Raw genomic sequence first — 16172 nt, forward strand, 5'->3', positions numbered from 1 at the left:
CTTGAACAAATCTTAGTCTTCTTCACTCTAGAATACAAATCATTAGTAATCAAAATAAAATCAATCCTCGAAAATGATTGGTGCCTGTCAGAAAAGAAGGTAAAATCCCTCTCTTCTGTATTATGTTCTCTCCAAATATCTCTTAACTCCAAGTCCTCCATCATTTCAAAAAAAACCTTTGGTAATTTTACCGGCTTGATATCTTCCTTAAACTTTTTTTGTCTTTTTGAGTATCCAACACACCATTCCAATCACCCATTAATATATATGATTTATAATCCCAAAATACTATTCTTTTATGTAAAAACTTGAAAAAATTTTCTTGTTGTTGATTCAGCATAAACTCCTATTAATAATGTCTTCTTTCCTCCAACAAGAGTTCAATAGCAATGTATCTTCCTTGCTTATCCACCTCAATTAATTTTGCTGATATATCCTTCTTTATATATATAACTAAACCATTTTTTCTCCCCAAAGAGGAGGCAACAAAATGTACTCCCAGTTTTGAATTTATCAAATATTTCTGGTCTAAAGATCTAATATGTGTTTCTTGTAAACAAGTAATGTCATTTTAAATTGTTTCAAATAATGAAATACTTTCCTTCTCTTCTGGTGAATTCAAACCATTAACATTCCAAGATAATAGTTTAATTGCCATTATCGGCCAAAGGAAACTTTTGGAACACTAGCCGCAGATCACATTTTGCTTTAGGCCTTGCTCCTCCCACTGTTTCCGTTGTAGTAGTTGCCAGTTGTTGTTGTGCCTTCATCTCTTGTTCCTTGCGTTTAGCAGCAGCTCTTGTCAGCCTTTGTTCTTTTGAATCTGGACCCGTCATAGGTATTTCCAACACTTGTAATAAATCTTCTTCCATCACAATCTGTTCTTGTACCTGCTTCACTTCTCTTTCCTTCACTTCAGTCTCCTTTCTTCTAGCATCCAGTGGAGAAGACTTCCAACTTTAATGCCTCAACATAAAATTCTCTCGCTTTTCCAACTGTATTGAGACGATGTACTTTCCTGCATAATATACTATTATACCAGTTGGAATATCCCATCTATATTCAATCTGACGTTTTTAAGTTCATTCACCAGGAAGGCAAATTCCTTTCTAGCCCTTAACATTTTGGTGGAATTTCCTTTAATATTAAAATATCTGACCAGCAATCTGAATCTTCTCCCCTTATATGAGGCTTGCAAAATCTGATTTCTCACTGTTCTATTTGTAAAATAAATAACAACATCCCTTGGCAACTTTTTTGCCTTGCTATCCAAGAATTCACGATATATTTTATCAATTTGATAAGCCACATCTGCTGGACGAGCTGCTAATATCTCAGCAAATACTTCAGAAAAATTTCCTTAAATCCTCTTCTTTATTCTCTTTCAGACCACGAATTCTTAGAGCAAATTCCATATTTCTGTATTGTATCAAAACTATTTCATCATCTGTTTTTCCATTTTACTTTGAAATTCAGCCATTTTATTTTCTAATTTTGAATTATGTTGCTTAATTTCTTCAACCTCCTCTTCTAATAAAATCACATTATTTGCCAAACTTTGTACTGCAATTACAAATCCTTCCTTAACTTCTTTATTTCCACTTGAATTTCTGATATCTGCTCTTTCATTTCAGACATCTCATCAGTTATTACTTTAAATTTTCTTGCATAAAGTCTTTTAAATTCTCTTGTACGCCTCTAAGTTCAATGTTCTAGTCTCTGCTGTATGAGCTGGAGAGGCACCAGCTGAGGAGATTCCAGAGCCCTTTGTTACAGTAGACTTTAATTGTTTGGCTGCCATCTTCTATAAAATTATTTATTTATTTCCAACTTAATATTCAGTTTAAATCTTCTTAACCTCTGGGAAACACAGTCTTTTAAAGCTTTTTAAAGCAATATTTAAAAGAAAATCTCCCTAGATTCTAGGCAGCAAAGAGTTAAAGAGTTAAAGCAGCAAGTAACATGCAAATTACCAACTGCAGACAAACGCTGAAAGTATCACTTTCGCTTTTCCACTCGTTAACTTGTTAACAATTCGCCTCCATTTTCTTGCTGTTTTCAAACTTGTTACAAAGTATCGGGAATCGGCAGCTACTTGCATAAAGTTCTCCCACTTTCGTTCTGTCCGGTATAATCCTTTATTGTCCAAAATAAATCTCGGCGTTTGGTCGTGGTGATTGGTTCCGCCCAAGCAGAAGAATCTCTCGGATCTGGAGCTCTTGGGTTGCTGGAGGAACTTAACCCTTCAAACCCCTTTTTCTCAGGGCTTTAGGGAAATTCAACCTCTGCCCTCAGCTCACCCCTCCTCTTCTCCCGAAGAGGGGTTTCAACCGCTGGACAGCAGATTTAAGCTGTCCTAGCGATTCCACAAAATCCAGAGGTTGGTGATCGTAAAGATCACCGCCATCACCTACGGTGCCAAACCGGAAGTCAATTCTGAAAATATAATTGAATATGGCCCGCACATGGCTAATGTGACCAGACGTCCCGCTCACCAAAAAAACTTTGGACACCCCTGCCTTAAGAACTGCCGTCTAATTCCTGGCTTCCCCAGGACTGAAACAGGAAGACCTTTGGGAGCAAGGAACGACTTGCCGAAGCCACTGGCGTCTCTGGCGGGATTTCACGTCCAGCATTCCGCGCCTGGGAGCCTCTTGCCCGCTTTTCTAAGAATTTCCCTTTGGGCGGAAGTTGTTTGACGCGAGGCAACGCCCTCCACCGCAGCCCCGTCTCCGCCCGGCGGGGTCCCTGGGAGGGCCCGACACCCGCTCGGTGGACGGGGGGCCGGCCCCCATCCTGGCCCCCAAGGAAGCAGCCGCTTGCCCGGTCGCAGATGCGGGAGGCTCCGCTGAGGTGACCCCCGCCCACCCGGGGCTGCGGGCCGGCCATTCCGCCACTGGGCTGTAGGGGGCGCCCGGGACATCCACGGCTCCAGCCCGGCCCACCAGACAGAGGAGGAGGCGGGCGGGCAGGTGGCAGAGCTGCCGGCGCTGCTCTGGGCGCCCTCGGCTCGTGGCGCCGCGCAGGTAGGCTCTCCAGGCGGGTCGGCAGAGCAGGGCTGGATGGGCGGGGGAGCGGAGCGGAGGAGGATGGGAGGGTCGAGCTGCTGAGTGGGCCCTGCTGCCGGGGCTGCCGAGGGTCCCAGCGGGAACGGGACGCTTCTGCTCCCCGGAGAACCTCCGGGCGGGGGGCAGTGAAGGCGGGTTGTCCCTCTCCAGAGAGCCGAAGAGACCCCCCCACCCCACCCTGCCCCCCGCGGTGTTGCCACAGCTGGGGAAGATGGCAACGTCCTGGGATGCCGGGATGCCTAAGGGGGATGAAGCCCTTCCTCGCAAAGAGTCTTTGGGGCCCAAGGCAGCTTGGCTGGCCCTGTGCCCCATGGGGCATTGCCAGGTCGTTTCTCCAAGGGCCAAACTCCTGGCTGACCCACAAGGCCCTCGGAGGGAGAACAGCCGGCCTCCCTACCACAGCGCTGCCTCTTCCCAAAAGGGAAGTTTGTTTGTTTGTTTGCCTTTGAAGGTGTCTCTCACCCACTTGGCTTGTTTCTGTTTCATTTTGTCTGCCTCTGAGAAGGACTGGCTGGCTGCAAAACTCTTGTGGCTTGAGGCTATTGGCACTCACTGGTCTCCTGCCTCTTTATTGCCCGAATTTAACAGGGGGCGTGATGGCTTAGCAGTTAAAGATGTTCAGCTTGTCAGCTGGGTTCGAGACCCAAGTGCCATGCAACAGAGTGAGCTCCCATTCCTGTCCCAGCTTCTGCTCACTTACCAGTTTGAAAGCATGCAAATGCAAGTCGATTAATAGATACCACTTCAGTGGTAAGGTTACAATGTTCCATGATCCTTTAGCATATAGCCATGCTGGCTACATGACCACAGAAAATGTATTCAGACAACACTGGCTCCCTCAGCCAAGAGATGAGCACCATGCCCTAGGGTTGGACATGACAGGGTAGGGAAACCTTTACCTTTATAAAGTTGATTAGCAAAATAGCATCGAATTCAGGATAAAATGTGGTACCCAAGAGTCCCCTAGTAGAGACATCCTGGAGCTTTTCTATTTTAGCTCACAGTCTAACCAAAGTTAAGATTTGTCCCTAATATTGACTGACATGACAAAATCAGAAATAACTTGAACTTGACCTCTAGGATTTGTCTGTAGGAAAAATACATGTAATTTGGGACAGAGCTATGTGATGCACACAGGCATGATTGACATGCCTTTATATATTAATTATTCTAACAACTGGCCCCTGGTCAATCAGATACTTCCTGCCTAAGGCAAGACTACAACTCATGGCCTCCAGGTTTACAGCCTGGTTCCTTTACCACTACACCAAACTGGTTATCTAGGATATTTCAACAATTTATAGACACTCCAAATGGAATAATGACCTTCATTACCAAATGGTATAGCCAGTAGCCCTCATTCATCCGTACTCACTGAATCTAACTGAAATTGAAATATTTAATCAATTTTCAGATCTCTGTCCCATGCCCTCTTTTTTCTTTCTTTCTTTCTATTTTAGTTCACCTATGGTTCTTCTTCTGAGTTAAGTAGGAAATCTCAGATTGCTTTGTACCACCAGATGTTCCCAAATGTCAACAGACAATGCAGAGGAATTCTTCAGTTACTCTTACATTTCCAATGGAGGTGGATTGGGGTATTATATGACAACGATGACAACGGAGAGAGATTTGTCCAGAAAGTTGTTCCCATGTTTTCTCAGAAAGGAATTTGCTTCGGTTTCATTGAAAGATTCCCAGTAATCACTTTTGTTGATCACATTGACAAGATGGTGACGGAAGGATTTCAAACATACCATGCTGTAACGGAGAGCACTGCTAATGTTTCTGTTATTTATGGTGATATTAAGACTATGGTGTTTATTAGAATGTTTCCCACCATACTAAAATATGAGAACATCGCAGCAATAGCAGTGTGTAAAGTCTGGATTATGTCAGCTCAGATGGAGTTCACATCCCTTCCCTTTCAAAAGCATGAGAATATAGACTTCCTCCATGGCGCCCTCAGCTTTGCAATCCATTCAAAGGAGATATTAGGATTCCAGGAGTTTCTTCGTATGAGAAAACCTATCTTGGAAAAGGGAGAGAGAAATGGTTTTATTCGGCCCTTCTGGGAAGAAGCATTTGAATGTTTGTTTCCTGGATCCACGCTGGACAGCCAAGCAACAGTGACCTGCACAGGTGTGGAGAAGCTGGAGGCACTTCTTTCATCTGTTTTGAGATGAGCATGACTGCCCATAGCTACAGCATCTATAATTCAGTCTATGTTGTGGCACATGCTTTATATGCTATGCTTTCCTTGGGAATCAAGAGGACAGCAAGGGTCCATAAAGGAAGAGAGATCCTTCTCAATCAATTTGTCTGGAAGGTAATAATCTGTGCAAGCTGATATGACTAAGTGGCTCAGCAGCTGACTGAGTGGCTCAGTGGCTAAGACACTGAGCTTGCTGATCAGAAAGGTCGGCAGTTCGAATCCCTAGTACAGGTCTCCTGCGCGAGCAGGGGGTTGGACTAGATGACCTCCAAGGTCCCTTCCAACTCTGTTACTGTTACTGAGGGAAATCATCTTTTTTTTAAATAAAAAAGTTTTATTTTTACATTCAAATCCAACAACTCATCCAATGTACAGTCTCATACAATGTACAGTCATATACAATTAGTCGGGCTTGCCCAGTCACCACCCCCTCCTTTTAACTCTCTTCCCTCTTCTACCTTCTGCTACTTTCCAGACCTTCCTTCCCTTCTCTTATCTACATCCTCTCCTCCCTCCACCCTCCACCTTCCTTGTCCCTCTTCTACCCCTCTTTCTTCCTCTTCTCCTCTTTCCTACCTCCTCTTCTCTCCTCCTTTCTCCCTCCCCACCATTCTAAAATGGTAGCTGGGCAGACCCGACCCTACATTAATTATATTTATACATCTTCAATAAAGACTGTACATTAACCATCACTCCATCCTCTACCCTCATCCCCTCCCGTTCCCCTTACCCCCCACCCCCCACCCCTGACTTCCCAGAACAAGTTTTGGGGTATCAAAACTAACAATCATAATCCAAAATAAATCTTAAATTATAATCTCTAGTCACTCCACACATAATCACACTCTCAATTCCCCTTTCCTTCAAAAAATATATCTAATACAAAATATTTCCTAAATTTACTCATATGCTATTCGATATTTTTTTATCTAATACTTATTTTGAATATAATCAATCCACATTTTCCATTCTAAAATATATTTTTCTTGTGTATAGTCTTTCAAATAAGCAGAAATTTTTGCCATTTCTGCCAGATTTGATATTTGTCCATTCTTCAATTGAGGGAAATCATCTTGAGGGAGGTACTCTTTTCCCTTTTGGCATGTCATTATGAGATTGCAGGTTTTTCACACCCTTTTGAAATGGATCAGATTAGGGAGAGGGTTCTAAATATAATACTTCTATTTTAATGTTCCAGTAACAATCTTGAAAGTACGAGTACGTGTCTTCCGCTGCATAGATTACCCCTGTGACTATGTAGGGCAGACAGTGTCAGGCGTGCCTCCATTCAAAACCCAAGAAAGAAAACCCCCGACTTCATGTTTGTAGAGAAAAGGATTTTTACTGAGTTTGAAATGATAGCAACGAAAGAAAAGCAAGATCTGAAGCAAAATACGCGAAAGTTACATATTGAAATCCCTCCCCCCAAGGACCCAGGCTGAATGTCCCATCCCCAACCCATATGGTGTCACGTGGGGAGCATCTTCAGGTGTTTTCGCCCATCTGGTATTCTGGAACAGTTGACCTTGACTGGGTATAAACAAGTCCATTCAGCTACGCAATAGATCATGAGAGCAATGCTCTCTTTTCGTTCACACAGAGCATCTCTCTCCAGCTCACTTCCCCACCCAAATGCCAATCTTTCCCCCTCCCCATTTCTATGGCAGCCAATAGCAAGCAAGCATCATAGAGGCTGACAGACAGGGAGAAAGATAACCACCAAATTGCAAGAACACAAGCAAGCAGTCAGATGAGGAGACCCAAACTCATTGGTAGCCTCACACTGCAATGAAAAAGGAGATACATTCAATCTTGCAGTTACTAAGATTGTTGGACGAGCAGGCACAAAGCAGCCAGGGAAGTGAGTGAAACCTGGCAAACCTCATCGGTCAACAGGAGTGCTGATTTACCACCAGCTTATCAAATACTTAGGAGTCAAGGGCTTGGCAGCACAAGCAGATAGCAACCAATGACTTAATAGCCAGCCATCAACACCCCAATCAACATCTAAAAGCCACATACAACAGGTACCATATAAATACCACACATAGTACAGCCCAAAGCATACACTCTGCTAGAGAGAAGTTCCCTGAAGGTGGCTCTCCAGTATGAGTCTGAAAGCTTGGAAGACTAAACCTCTGGTCAGGTGACCGACCCAAATTGGATTATATAACATTATCCTGGGACATGTCTATTCGCCTTCATTCATTTCTTCCCATGCTCACTCTATTTATCTTTGAGACAGCCAGAGTCATGTCTGAGACATTTTCTACTACTACTACTACTATTTACTTATTCATTAGACATGAAACTCAGTCAACTGAGCATTCAGAAATATATCACAAATACCATTGACTGGTGCTAATGGTTGATACGGGTTGCTGCCAGCATCCTAGGTATCAAACAAGTACCTTCTTAAGATGTACGATGTTCCAAGTAGCACAGTTTTTTGCAGTTCCACTGGTGTTATTGCAGGAAGCTGCAATTTGTTGATGTATCTTATAAAATTCTTTGACATGGTACCAAGTGCCTCAGAGACAATGAGTATCACTGTTACATGTTTCATCCATAGCCGCGTAGTTTTGATGGCCAGGTTGCATTATTTCATGATTTTTTCCAGTTCTTTTTCTTCAACTCTGGCATCTCCTGGTACCGCGATGTCAATAAATTGCACGTTTCAGTTTTTGACAACTGTGATATCTGGTGTGTTGTGTTCCAAGTGACGATCTGTCTGTATTTGAAAGTCCCACAAGATCTTCACCTTCTCATTTTCTAGAACTTTTCCCACTTTATGTTTCCATGATTTTTCTTGATACAGGCAAGTCGTATTTTTTATATAATGACCAGTGGATTAATTTAGCAACTCGGTCGTGTCTAGCTTTGTAATGAGTTTGTGCGATTTTGCTGCATTCACATATTAAATGTGAAACAGTTTCGACTTTGTTGTTGCAAAGTCGGCAGTTTGGATTGTCGGTGGATTTTTGTATCTTTGCTTTCATGGCATTAGTTTGTAGTGCTTGTTCCTGAGCAGCAAGCATTAAACCTTCCATTTCATTCTTGATGGTTCCCATCTTAAGCCATGCCCATGTCAAGTTGTCATCACATTTTTTTTCAAGTTTTTCAAGTGCTGCCCATGCAAATTTTATTATTATTATTAATATTTACCTCAAACTCAAATTTCTTCTATCTGACCACTGTCTTGGTTTTGGCTCTTCCTCCTTTTCCTTCAGGATATTTCTATTGTCCATTATAAAGACATGGATATAAGTCAATGACAGTCACCAGGGGTGGTATTCGCTATTGGTTAGCAAATGTGAGTAAGCGCACTCCGACGCATGCACAGAACGTCAAAAACGTCCAGGCCAGGTGGACGAAGCCTCCCGCTTCTACTGCTACCGGTTCATTCGAACTGAATAGAATCAGCTGAATACCACCACAGACAGTCACCCTAGAATGTCCTAATGTATAATGTCTATTCAAGGGGTCAGGCCTAGTATTCCTGAAAAAGTGTTTTTAATTCATGCTTCATGATCATTTCCTTTCATTGCATTACCATTCTGATTCATGTTACTTTATTTATTTATTTATTTATTTATTTATTTATTTATTTATTTATTTATTTATTTTGTCACAACAGTATATATAAGCTTAAGCATGAAAGTAACTATATAATATATAAGCATATATATATAAGCATAAGTATGTAATAACTATATTAATTGGATATAATGAAAGGAAACAATAGGACAGGAACAGTAGGCACGTTTTTGCTCTTATGCACGCCCCTTACAGACCTCTTAGGAATGGGGTGAGGTCAACAGTAGACAGTTTTTGGTTAAAGCTTTGGGGATTTTGAGAAGAGACCACAAAGTCAGGTAGTGTGTTCCAAGCATTAACAACTCTGTTACAGAAGTCGTATTTTCTGCAATCAAGATTGAAGCGGTTAACATTAAGTTTAAATCTATTGTTTGCTCTTGTATTGTTGTGATTGAAGCTGAAGTAGTCTTCAACAGGAAGCACATTGCAATAGATGATTCTATGAGTTAAACACAGGTCCTGTTGAAGGCGGCGTTTTCTTCTTCTGTTTAACATGGAATAGATCTTCTTTAGGGAGATCAAATTCAAATGGGGAAAAATTAATGTCCTTTATTATATACTGATGAAATGGTCCCTTCCCTTCCCTTCTTTTTCCCCTTCTTAAGTTGAACTATTTTGTGAGACATGTCTTCTTTAATAACAGTGTTGGGGAAACACTTTACTTCACTCCAAGTGGGGAACTGGAAACTGGATTTGATATTATCAATTGGGTTATATTCCCCAACCAATCCTTCTTTAGAGTCAAAGCTGGAGAGCTACAACCCCTGTCTTCTGAAGAAGAAATGTTCACTATTTCAGAGAAAACGATAATGTGGGCATACAGGTTTAATCAGGTAGGCTTATGTCTCATATTGCCCTCTTCTTCATATGCATGGCAATGTGCCTTCCACCTGTTTTTGATTTGGGAGGAAAGTATATTAATATGAAAAATAGTGCTCCCACATTCTATATTTATTCTGACTTGGAAAAAGCTAAGTGTTGCTTGCCACATGAATTGTAAGGGGAACAAGAAGTAGAATCTCTTCCTTCTATTACCCTTCCTATCCACATGAAAATTAATTTTCAATTGCTCTGCTAGAGCTTAAGACACATCTATTTATTTGCGCAGGGCTAATTTTTAAATTTAGTTTTTAATGGGGTTTTATATTATTTTATTCTAGTGATATTTTTAATTCGGCCTAATTAATAAGTTTTTTAATTGTTGTTTTTACCTGTATTATTTGCATGTTTTTATCTGGCTGTGAACCGCCCTGAGTCCTTCGGGAGATAGGGCGGTACAAAAATTTGAATAAATAAATAAATAAATAAATAAATAAATAAATAAATAAATAAATAGAGAGGGAGATGAGACAAAGAAGTATATACCAGTGAAGGCTAACCTTTGTTGTTGTGTGCCGAAAGTGCACGTGGACGCCCATCCCATAATGCAATGCGCTTGCAACACCCCTTGAGTGTACTGCCCCCTGTGCATGCGTGCGTGATTCCCCTGCGCTCCCCCTGCGCTCCCCCTGCACCCCATTTTGGGCCTAGTAGGTCTCCCTGCATCCTTCTGGGAACAAAAATGGACCGTGGGGGGGCCTCCCTGCATTTATAGCTCATGTATAACCCAGTAGTCCTTCCTGCACTTATAACCCATAATGCAATGCATGTGTGATTCCCTTGCATGTGCCCTGTCCATCCACACATGCACACACTCCCCCTGCCCCCCATGCATGTCTCCCAGATGCCCACTGTGCATGCGCGTGCATTTCCCACATGCTCCCTAAAAGGTAAAGGTTAAGGTTCCCCTTGCACATATGTGCTAGTGGTTGCCGACTCTAGGGGGCAGTGCTCATCTCCATTTCAAAGCCAAAGAGCCAGCACTGTCCGAAGTCATCTCCATGGTCATGTGGCCAGCATGACTCAATGCCAAAGGTGCACGGAACACTGTTACCTTCCCACCAAGGTGGTCCCTATTTTTTCTACTTACATTTTTTTGAAACCGCTAGGTTGGCAGAAGCTGGGACAAGTAACAGGAGCTCACCCCGTTACATGGCAGCACTAGGGTTTTGAACCGCTGAGCTGCCGACCTTTCGATCAACAAGCTCAACGTCCTAGCTCCTGAGCCCTTACATGCTCCCTACACATGTGCAAATGTCTCCCACATGCGCCCTGCACCTGCACATGCATGGCAGAGACACAAAAATCAGCTGACCTGTGGGAGGCATGCGCGCATGTGCAGTGGAGCTGAGATGGGGTTACAACTCGCGTGCCCGCAGAGGGGGCTCTGCATGCCACCTGTAGCACGTGTTGACATAAGTTCACCATCACGGGTATATACTTGGGTCAAGAGTTTTGCTAAACTGAGCTTGTTACAATTATTGTCTCTCCTTTGATAGACTAAAACCAGTCAGCACAAAGCACAAAGAAATTTTATAGATGCATGAATACAATTTGAATCCTGCTGCAGAAATGTTTTCTCTTTTTGGGGGATATAAATGTGAATCATGTTGCATTTTTCTAAGAAATACATAAGCACATCAGCCTTTTAATGTTACTAGGAGCAGACATTTTTTTAAAAAAAAAAACCTGCATGATTTCTATCCTCAAAGAAAAATGCGGGAATCAAAGAAGCATTGAAAAAAAGTCAGTCAGAGTTCTAGCAAAAATGATTCCGATTACAGTCATAGCCAATTCATATTATAGAAATTCATCCCTTCTAAGGAGATTAGAATTTTTCTGAATTGGAAAAAAATAGTGATATTGTTGGTAAAATCCTACATGTGTGATTTTACATCAACTCATTAATGTCTCCAGAAACACTTGAAAGGGATTTTAATTTTGTGTACCAATGGGACCTATATTTACATTAAATATTATTTATATTAAGTTATTTAAAACAAAACAACATATTTGTCAGATTCAGGTTAATGTCAGGGTCCCAAGTAACACCCCCAACAAAAGAAGACTCTGAGGTTTGAAGTTCCTCAAAGTTCCATTTTATTAGAGATGTCATATTGGCACATCTGGGAAAACCTGAATCTGAAAGCTTCTAGGTTTTCCCCACCCAAAGGAAAGTCCAAGTCCCTGACCAGCACCCACAAGTCCATCACATAGTCCAATCAAAGCACCTTCCCAACTGGAGATACCTCCCAGTTCCAGTCCCCCAGGTGCAGGACAAGATGTCATTGACTCGCTGAGAAAAGAATGTTATTATGACTATATATCACCCATGCTCCATACAATCCCCCCTCCCAGTTTCCCACAGTAATAAATTTGGCAGGCCTGAAGGCCCAATGCAAAAGATGGCTTCCAGGCCTGACAATATTTATTCATGCAATTTTATTCTCAAAAGACTTTAAATTTGATATGTGGAGTTAGAAAGCCTAAAGAATTTCCTTCTAAGAAATTACAGACAACGAGAACTAAAGATACTGTTGATATACACATTTATTATTTATTTATTTATTAATTTGATTTCTATACCGCCCTTCTCCCAAAGGACTCAGGGCGGTTTACAGCCAGAATAAAACAACATTAGCAAAAATTAAAACATTTAAAAAACTAATTCTAAATTTGGCCAATAAATTAAAACTATCATAAAACCCTCATAAAATCCCCACATTTAAAATTACATTAGGCCAGGCCTGCACGGTGGAACAAAAAGGTCTTAAGCTCGCATTTAAAGGTTCGGAGGTCAGGGAGTTGACGCAACCCCGGAGGCAGCTCATTCCAAAGACCAGGAGCCCCCACAGAGAAGGCCCTCCCCCTGGGGGTCGCCAGTCGGCATTGTCTGACTGACAGCACCCTGAGGAGGCCCTCGCTATGGGAGCGCACAGGTCGGTGGGAGGCTATTGGTGGCAGTAGGAGGTCCCGTAAATAACCCGGTCCTATGCCATGGAGCGCTTTAAAGGTGATAACCAACACCTTGAATTGCACCCGGAAGACCTCCGGCAACCAGTGCAGCTTGTGCAGGAGAGGTGTTATATGGGAGCATTGTGTTGCTCCCTCTATCACCCACGCAGCCGCATTCTGGAACAGTTGGAGCCTCCTGGTGCTCTTCAAGGGGAGCCCCATGTAGAGAGCATTGCAGTAGTCCAGGCGGGATGTGACAAGGGCATGAGTGACCGTGCATAGAGAATCCCAGCCTAGGAAGGGGCGCAACTGGTGCATTAGGTGGACCTGATAAAAAGCTCCCCTGGTGACGGCCGTCATGTGTTCTTCTAAAGCCAGCCGAACATCCAGAATATAACAGAAGAAAAATGTTTTTATGTCTTTTCTGAACAGACACAGCCCTCTTCTCTTTGCAATCCCAGTTGCCATTCAGGCTACAGCAAAGTCAAGCAAGAAGGAAAGCCATTTTGCTGTTATCATTGTATACCTTGTCCCAAAGGGAAGATTTCAAACCACAAGGGTAAGCAATACTATGGACAGAAATGACTCCCAGTCTGTCCTCCGGGCAAAAATCAATTTGGACTTTGTAGACTAATATTGCGGATATACACTTAGCAAATCTTTGATACTTGCACAACTCTCAGAGATTTTAAAATATCTGAATTTATCTTCAAATGTCCCATGAGAGGAAGCCTATGGAGATTCTCTATCATCCAAGTTATGGTTGTCCCAAAGGTGCTTTTCAAAAGACAACTGTTCCTCTCACCAAGAAAGTCCAGTTTCTTTTTGAAAAGCACTGTGGGTCACGAGAAGAAGCTTTTGTAGATAAGTGACTAAAATGGAAAAGGAAAGGGGAAGAAAGTTGCTAGGTTAGACCTTAGATAATTTCCCAATCCAAGTTAGGCCATCTGATCTTCTTTTACTTATTTAAAATAGACATTCATTTAGTCTGACTGTGGAAGTTCATGAATGATATGAAACATTCATGAACAGCTAACATTCATGAAACATTCATGAACAGCTAACATCAAAAACATCATCAAAAATGGACAACAAAGAATGTTCTTTCTGCGCCAATGCAGTAAGCTCAAACTGCCCAAGGAGCTGCTGATTCAGTTCTACAGAGGAATTATTGAGTCTGTCATTTGCACCTCTATAACTGTCTGGTTCGGTTCTGCAACCCAACAAGAAAGACACAGACTTCAGAGGATAATTAGAACTGCAGAAAAAATAATTGCTACCAACCTGCCTTCTATTGAGGACCTTTTATACTGCACGAATCAAGAAGAGGGCCGTGAAAATATTTACAGATCCCTCACATCCAGGACATAAACTGTTTCAACTCCTACCCTCAAAACGACACTATAGAGCACTGCACACCAGAACAACTAGACACAAGAACAGTTTTTTCCCAAATGCCATCACTCTGCTAAACAAATAATTCCCTCAACACTGTCAAACTATTTACTAAATCTGCACTACTATTAATCTTCTCATCGTTCCCATCACCAATCTCTTTCCACTTATGACTGTATGACTATAACTTTGTTGCTGGCAATCCTTATGATTTATAATGATATATTGACCATCATTTGTGTTGTAAATATTGTACCTTGATGAACGTATCTTTTCTTTTATGTACACTGAGAGCATATGCACCAAGACAAATTCCTTGTGTGTCCAATCACACTTGGCCAATAAAAGTTCTATTCTATTCTATTCTATTCTATTCTATTCTATTCTATTCTATTCTATTCTATTCTATTCTATTCTATTCTAAGCAAAGAGACAAACAAATAAATTGCTCAGAAGAGAAGAAGGAGGGTCAGTTTCTTTATTTGGCCCCATTTTTAAGCTGAGTATTGTTCAAGGTTTTGTAAAATCTGAATTTGATTGGTTTAATACAATATTCTAGTTCTGGCTTTGTTTGTTTTTTTCCAGACATGGACAAATGCTTTCAGTGTCCACAAGATCATTATCCCAATGAGGAGCAAAATTTATGCGTTCTAAAATATGTAACATTTTTGTCCTATGAAGAAACTTTGGGGATCACCTTCATCAGTTTTATTATTTTCTTTTCACTCCTTACTATTTTGATGCTCTGGCTCTTCATTAAACACAATGACACACCTATTGTGAAGGCCAACAATGAGACCCTCACCTACATTCTTCTCATCTCCCTCCTGCTCTCGTTTCTCTGTGCTTTGCTATTTATTGGCCAGCCTCATCAATGGACGTGCCTTCTTCGGCAAGTTACTTTTGGCATCATCTTCTCCGTGGCAGTTTCTAGCAAAGACAATCATGGCAAAGACTATCATTGTAATTCTTGCTTTCATGGCTACCAAGCCAGGATCCAGAATTAGAAAATGGATGGGGAAGAGACTGGGTCTTTCTATGGTCCTTTCTTGCTCTTTTATTCAGACCATTATTTGTGCTATATGGCTATCAACCTCTCCCCCATTCGTAGATGTTGACATGTATTCCATGCCAAAGGAAATTGTCTTGATGTGTAATGAAGGGTCAACTGTCATGTTCTACTGTGTCCTTGGTTTTATGGGTTTCCTAGCAACTATCAGCTTCATAGTGGCTTTCCTGGCCCGGAAGTTACCTGACACCTTTAATGAAGCCAAATTCATCACTTTCAGCATGCTGGTTTTTAGCAGTGTTTGGCTCACCTTTGTTCCCACATACCTGAGCACAAAGGGGAAATATACGGTGGCCATGGAGATTTTTTCTATTTTGTCCTCCAGTGGTGGACTACTGGCTTGTATTTTCTTCCCCAAATGTTATATTATGATAAGGAAACCAGAACTGAACAGTAAGAAACAACTAAGAAGAATAACAATGGATCAACTCAAAAAAGTTCTGATTTGGTGATGAACAAACAGTGTGTAACCATGGGATACAACTTGCAAATAGCTTTGTCATTGTTAAAGTGGATTTTAAAAAAAAAACATTTTAAAACATTTTTTTAACATAAGTAGTAAAAGCTAATTTATTTATTTAGAAAATTTTATATGGGCCGCCACTCACTCTCTGTGAATCTGGAAAACTTACAAAAAATACAAACTTAATATACAACATATCTGTCAGCCTCCGCTAGCTGGTTTTATTGTTTTATTGCTCAGCTAATTGCTTTACAGCTGTCTTTAGTGCTAGGCATTGTAAAGGGGTAATGTATCTTTAAATATGGGTTCGCTGCTTCGGCTGTCATAGGATGGGGGAGGAGGGGGCTAATGCAGAAATGAAACTTATGAATTCAAAGAGTAATGAAACCATCTGAAGATGACCTCACGTGATGCCTGAGGAAGACGTGGAGTGGACACAATTGCCTGACCTTTGGAGGGAGGAGGGATTTATGGGGGAACTTGTATGTGTAAGACACACCTATTATTCAGAACTTGCTTTACTTTTGTTGCAAT

General features: G+C 41.5%; 1 pseudogene; it reads left to right on the top strand.

Annotated features, from left to right (window-relative positions):
- The first annotated feature begins 5253 nt into the window (after positions 1–5253).
- LOC131197968 (vomeronasal type-2 receptor 26-like) lies at positions 5254–15627 on the top strand (annotated as a pseudogene).
- The last annotated feature ends 545 nt before the right edge of the window (positions 15628–16172 follow it).

This window comes from Ahaetulla prasina, chromosome 4 (assembly GCF_028640845.1).
Source record: "Ahaetulla prasina isolate Xishuangbanna chromosome 4, ASM2864084v1, whole genome shotgun sequence".
Classification (NCBI taxonomy): Eukaryota; Metazoa; Chordata; class Lepidosauria; order Squamata; family Colubridae; genus Ahaetulla; species Ahaetulla prasina.